We start from the raw sequence: 6,576 nt of genomic DNA on the forward strand, positions 1-6,576 counted from the left end.
TACACAGATACACACGTCAAACTTGTAACACCCCTCTTTTTGGGTCGGGGGTTAAAAAATGGTTTAAGAATAGAATCCAATGGGCTTAAAATTTTAAAAATCCGAATCATAATTATAATTTCTAACGATACATTCAAAACGTTTCTTTGACTTGTGTTAAGTGGGTGATAGGTAAGTACTTGTACTTACTCTATACTATCTATAGACGATCTATAGATGTATCTTCCTCTTCCTTCTTATACTTCTTCCTTACTCTGTCAATGTAGGGACTCCTCTCTACGTCTAATTTAATTTATTGTATTTTAATTAATCAACGCATTCACAAAACAAGTCTACAGAACTTGATTTGAAGTACAAGTAAGAAGACATTTGTACATAAGAATAATTAACGTATGCATGTTTATTACATGTTTAAATATACATTCCTAGTCATCAAAGATCAAGGATATACATAAATGGTATACATAGAGGGTGTAACAAGAACGCTAGCAAAACTTAGCGTTATTATTATACTACCTTAACACAATCCAATGCCAATAACCATTTGCCTTATCTTGTAGGTCCATGGACCCGACATGCCCCATCGACAACGTGGCATTGACTTCGAGTGACCTATTTACGGAACGTTCGTTGACCTCTAGTGTCAGTCAGATGTTTTACTTGCAATATATTGCGAACTTTTAAAAAATACAGGTTATTTAAATATTTTTTCATAGTTTTTTTCATGGTAGGTACTCGTATCTTATCAATAATCATCAGTATTATAACCTGTCTTCGTTTTTGCTAGCGTTCTGGTTCTACCCTGTATACTATATTCAATTTATTGATAGAGTTAGATACTTAATGTGTTAGAGAAAAATAAGGAAAATCGGTAGGTATTGATTACAAGCATTAGCATTGATGGAAGCTTGACAACAAACACACATCATTTTTTATATTATATAATTACATATAGTATGAATATATTGCGCAATGGAGTGAAAAAAAATAAACGCTAAAACCTACAAAACCCTCTGTGCTCAATCTAAATACCCTGACAGGTCGACTCGTCAGCCGCTGCCCGTCACATTATAATATATTCGGCGCAGGCGCAACAGGTATGTTTCGCTTTGCCCTAAATGTTAAGTTAAAAAAACTTAACCAGAATTATTTGGACAAAAATTAAAAAACAACCATATTTTCTGCTCCCTCTGCCCTGCCCAATACTTCTTAAATAATTAAGCAATTTAAATTACACTTTAAGAACTCCTTAGTTGCGTGGAAGTTACCGACTGAGCTTTCAGTTGCCACAATATGGTGTAGTTTAGGTATAACCTTTTATAATTTTAAAAGAGCAACTTTTGAGTTTCTTGCTGGCTCTTCTCAATATAATCTTCTTAAAAATTTTAGTTTACTAGATGATGCCCGCGACTTCGTCCGCGTGGATTTAGGTTTTTCGAAATCGCTTGGGAACTCTTTGATTTTCCGGGATAAAAAGTAGCCTATGTGCTAATCCTGGATATTATCTAATCTCCATTCCAAATTTCAGCCAAATCCGTCCAGTAGTTTTTGCGTGAAAGAGTAACAAACATACACACACACACACACATACACACAAACTTTCGCCTTTATAATATAAGTGTGATGTGATGATTAGAATAAAAAATGTTGGTAGGTACTTACTGTTGGAGCAAAGTGGAGCGCCCCCGATGTAAATCAGCGGCTAATTCTGGTCAAGTTTTTCGCAATAAACTCGATCACACTCGATTTACCCGCATACTTTTGCCGCTTCAAATTAATTTGCTTCGCCGTGATATGATTTAAGAAAGCGGTTACGAAACATGTACGAATATACTCGCAAATTAATCGTGCATGCCTCAGTGAACCAATTTTATTTAAAGTATTTTATGTTTTACAACACTCTGCCAATCCTCACTTGGCCAGCTTGGTACGTAGACCCTTCACCAAACCCCTTCAGGGCCAAAACCCTTTTCATTCGGGAAGGACACCCGTGCTCAATAGGTACTGAGTCGGAAATGGGTTAACCATGATGATGAATGATGATGTTTAACAATATTGTGATGATAATAATGTTCAATAAGTATAAATTACTAATATAAATATAATAAAGTTTACAATAAAGTAAACTAAAGAGTATAAAAATGAAAGATGCTCAAATTCTTTTTAGTAACAAAGTCAACTTCAAAGCTCGTAAGCTTCAGTACCTACATAACCGAACTAAATAAGTATCGCGATCAAGTAAAAATAGCTTTCTCAAAGAAAAATAAAAACTTGGAAGTAGATTTAGCAAAACAATAAGATAATACCTGCTTACCGAGTCATTAATTCGAGATTTTTTAAGGCTTGCTGGCAAGTAATGATGCAGCCAAATATTTATTATTATTAATTGCTTATCATTTAATTAATTATTGTTAATATACATTTGTTATAAAAATAAATTAACAATAATATTTTATCGTTAATAATAATTATTAAAAAATTACAATATAAGTTTTATAAAAATGCTTATTATTACTCTCGTAATTATATAATTGTGTCGAGCCGCGAGTGCAGCGGGCGAAAGAAATGCGGGAGCGCATATTTCGCATACGTCTGTTTAATTAATCAGATCGCAGACGATACTCGGCCGCTTCGTCTTCCGCGGCTCATTATTGCGGTATTCGCTCGAATTTCGTAACTTTGAACCACTTTTTGTTTTTGGCACAGGTTATAAAGGGTCAATTTTTTTGCAGATACAAGTTAGCCTTTGAATGCAATCTCACCGGGTGATAAGTGATGATGCAGTCTAAGATGGAAGCAGACTAACCTGGAAGGGGTATGGGGTTTTTATTAAACCCATACCCCTTCGGTTTCTACACGGTATCAACATACTGCACAGCTTTGCCGGTAGGGTGGTAACTAGCGACGGCCAAAGACCAGACCAGACCAGTGATTTAGAAATTATAAAGTTCTGAACCCTTCCGCGATTCGAACCTGGGACCTTCAACTAATAAGACCACAGTAATTACTACTGTGCCATAGGGGTCGTCCTGCAAGGGGAATCTTTTTTTTAATTAAATTATAGCCTAGCGCTTGGCTGTAATCAAACCCGCTGGCAAGTGACGATGCAGCTTTTTGGAAAATTACTGAAGTTACCCCTAAGGTTTTTATCACTGACGTAGCTACGGAACCCTACCTCATGCGTTTTCTGACACCCACTTGACCAGTTTTTAATTAATCAGATCACGAAGGACACTCGGCCGCCGCCGTGTCTTCCGCTCATTATTACGGTATTCGCTCGAGTTTTGTTACTTCGAAGTTCGAACCACTTTTTGTTTTCGGGAGAGTAACTTTTTGCGTGAGTACTCGTTACTGGATTTTACGTTAAAATAATATATCAACGTTATTTTTTTTTTAAGATTTCCGGACCTGTCAATTTTCAAAAGAAATGGATGCAGCTTTTCTGGAGAAAAGCTCCAGTTCGTCGCTTCTTACTATGTAAAAAAATTGTAATGAAAATTGTTTATTTACTTTTTTAAGTGATGGAGACTAAAAAAAAGTAAAGTAGCTTCATCCTTGAAAATTAAAGGTTTCTACGGAGTTAAAAAGTTACATCCACGTTGATGAAGTCGCGGGTATTAGATACTTAATAACTAACTAAATCTAAAGACTATAACTTATAGTGTCAACTAAAATATTAATCAAGGTACAATTAACATTAGATACCGGATGTCAAGTTAAAAGCATTGAGCTAAAACAGTCGGTCCAGTAACCCCGGTCGTTTTCACTCTCTATACCATCCCGCTAGGTGATTTTCTACGATACAGTTTTTCATTTGGTCACTTACTGCGAGTTGCCACTGCAACTGGTTTCACTGATTGGCCAGCGAGTTCAATTACGAACGGACAAGGCGTATTAATTATTTTATCTCGTATATTAGTATCTATCTACACTGAGAAACATGGCAATCATAAATGCCGTGAATTCAACTAACGGAACGATGAATTTACGTAAAGTACAAGCATACTGCTACCTATGTTACCGAAAAGTATGGTGATACTATGTGAAAAGTATGGTGCTGCTGTTGCTGATAACGGTAGATATATAATATACCCATCGATGTATATGGATTAGCCTTTCCCATACAATTCCGTCCGCAAAAATACGCTTGAATCTTACATCATCGTCATTGACAAAGTCAAGAGACTTTTGCAAATTCTATTGACTTTTTGAGCGCGTTTTTTATCTTCGAAGGGCCCATCCATATACATCGATGAATATACCTAATATTATGATAATGTCAGGATACCGTGACTTTAGTAGGATGCACTATTTGAACCTGTGGTAAATTATTTTGACGATTGAAAAGGACTTGTAAAAGTTTATTTGATTAAAAATTTATTCTATTCTATTCTATTAAAAGATGCCCCTGCCCTTGTTAACCTAGTGTTTTATTGCGAACAAACGTAATAAATAAAAAGGTTCAGAATTAAACATCGTTAAAATTTTTAATTGTGTCATTCGTTAACCGAAATCTTTTTATCTTACAGTTTCACTTTTAATGCAATAAAACTCATTATTTACGTAACAAAACAACCTTCGGTGGAAACAAAATATTCCTTAAATACCTGTACCTTCTTATTTCTACATTCATGTAGCGTAGTGACTTGACTTTCTCGCTTCGAGATGATATGCGTAAGTTTTTCGTAGCAAAAAAAGTGGTTACGGCAAAAGTATAAAACAAGCTCGGCGTGCAGGCCCGTAACTGATTGATAAAATGCAACTTGAGCGAGCTAAAATTTATGTTTTAATTTTCGTTTGGTTTTTCAATATAAGGGTGATAAGTGGTTTGATAAGCCACGTACCCAAATAGCCTCGCGGGGATATTTCCTCGCGAAGCGGAACGACCATTGCGGTTTAGATGGTCAAAAAATTCAGTTCGCGCACGGTTAATCTATAAAATATTTTGTAGGTGTCACGTAACGTGACACGCACTAAATAACTTAAGAGGGGTCTCTCCGTCACTCGCTCCATACAAACGTAGTTCCAATTTCATTTGAATATTAAGCAACCAAAGTCCATGAAATTTTGCAGACATATTCTAGAAACTAATATCTATGCCTGATGTTTTCCAGATTTCTGTTAAAATATTCGGTTTCAAAGTGACGCGGTCTTAAAAATTCACATACAAACCTTTGAGCCTCTGTAATTTTAAAACTACATATTTTTAGATAAATCTAAAACACCACAGGCACAGATATTAGTTTCTAGAATATGTCTGCAAAATTTCATGGACTTTGGTTGCTTAATAGTCAAATGAAATTCGAACTACGATTGTATGGAGTAAGTGACGTCCTTGTCCCACTTAGTATGAAAATGTACCTAAGTATGTGATAACGTCCACTGCAGTCTGCAATCCAAGATCTAATTATTAACAGTATCACCTTTAGGTACTATTATGTATTCTGAGCTATCAAAGAGAGGAGGATCTAATGCTGAAATCTATAGAGCGCACTTTGACTTTGCTTAGACTTAAGTTTCAGTTAAAACGAGACAGATTCATGCAAGCGGTATAGCGCTGTCTCGTTTTAACAGTGTCTTAAGTCTGAGTAAAGTCAAAGTGCGCGCTATAGATTTCAACCTAAGAGGAGATCCGCGCTCAATAGTATGCCGGCATTGGGTTAATGATGATGATGATGATGATAGAACGCTTAGAACACCTATAATATATGACATCCTGAGAAGACGTAGCGAGCAACTACGTACTTTAATAAGTACAATACCGAAAAACAAATCGTTGAGTTATCCTCAAGACCTGTTTTATAAATGAATCATAATATTTCTCATGAATACTGAGATTTCTTGCAAGAGTATTCACACACTTTCCATGTACCTATCTATCTAACTTATTAAATGCAGGCCAATTCATAGAAACACAGAAGTTTTTACTAATAAAATATGTACTACCTACACTAATTTTACCAACATGGTTATAATATTATATCATAGTATCTTTTATTCATTCAAGGATTGAATTTAATGTCGTAAACTCCGATAGATCTAGTTTTTTTGCTTACTCTATATCTCTCGATTATAGAAAATAAATGTAAATAAATCAAAAACCAGATTCTGCAAACAACCCTTTTTAACACGTTTTTTATAGTTATTGTAATTGCAAAGAATTGTATTTGGTTGGTATTAGGTATATTAATTTGTATTATTAGTATTAGTATTTCATTTATTGCAAGATTGTAAGTAAAAAAGATGTTACATAAATTTTAAGTAGGTACGTATCACAATCTGCCATGACATGGCGTGCAAAATTTACTATCTTTACATACATTTTCAATAAGTACATAAAATATCATTCTTAATCAATAGAAAATTTAACAATTCAATATATAAATTAGCAAAAGAAGTTACAGACATATTCAAAGAAAATTAAACATTAATAGGTAGGTACTCCTGGAGTCACAATTATAAAATAAAAATATATGTCACAATGTTACAAGTCAAAAAATTTAAATATAGAAATATAAATGTATTTCTTCAGGTGATAATATAAGAGATACCTAATTCCGGACAAGTAGAATCACA

Source organism: Maniola jurtina, chromosome 17 (genome assembly GCF_905333055.1).
Source record: "Maniola jurtina chromosome 17, ilManJurt1.1, whole genome shotgun sequence".
Lineage (NCBI taxonomy): Eukaryota > Metazoa > Arthropoda > Insecta > Lepidoptera > Nymphalidae > Maniola > Maniola jurtina.